Here is a 937-nt window from a genome sequence, read left to right as displayed (position 1 = left end):
CACACATACACGGCTCTGAAAGGCTGTTCTCAGGATGTTTTGCACAGTGGCACATGGAGGTGTTCCAGACACAGGAGCTACCCCAAACCAACTTTTAAACAGCGTTTAAATTGACCTGGCTGTCCTTTTCTTGAAATACTTTTAATATTAATGGAAACCTGAGAGTCTGTTCCCACTGCTTAGGACTGCACACAAAGTAAGGGAAGGACCTAGAAATATCCATCAGTATAACCTTGCTCACAGTCTAGCTTCTGTAGCCTTCACTAGTGCTTCCCATTGAATTATGCCTTACCATAAACCAAAGAGGACATTTTCCTCCTACAATCAAAGACATTTTAGGCCGTCGCTTATGAATTCCCACACTGGTTCCCATGTGTTTCTTTAAGGCATTCCTTCCCTCCCATCATGGGCAAGAAGATGCTTTCCGTGTGGAGCCTGGGTGACATCCATTGGCACCTCTCAACTTTCTGCCCTTCTCTTCCTTGATGTCTAAGGAGGCACTGGGCCCAGCACCTACCTGGCATTACAGAATTGAAGGACAGATGATCAGGGTGTGACTCCACCTGAGAGAGGAGAGGCTCCCCCTGGTCCCTGTGAGGCTCTGCTCCAGGAGGGGCAAGGGGATTCCTCAAGCTGGGACTGATGGCTATACTCTGAGTTTGGGAAAATACTGACGGGAGAAGAACCGGGTACACAAGGCTCCAGAAGCACAAGCCCAACTTTGTTCAGAAGTTCCTCATAGACTCCAAATTCATGACACCTGTGGGTGGATGAATTTCTTCATGCTTTCCTCTAGGCAAATTAGGTGAATGCAGTTAGGAGGAAGTTGCTCACCAGACAAAGCCCCATGCTATCTTTTGATAGATGGGCAAAGGAGCCAATTGGGAAATATTTCATCAAGATGGAAAGGACACTGTGCCAAGCTTGGTACGAGGGC

The sequence above is a fragment of the Myotis nattereri genome (genome assembly GCF_964212035.1).
Source record: "Myotis nattereri genome assembly, chromosome: Y".
Taxonomy (NCBI): domain Eukaryota; kingdom Metazoa; phylum Chordata; class Mammalia; order Chiroptera; family Vespertilionidae; genus Myotis; species Myotis nattereri.
This window is presented reverse-complemented; position numbering follows the sequence as displayed.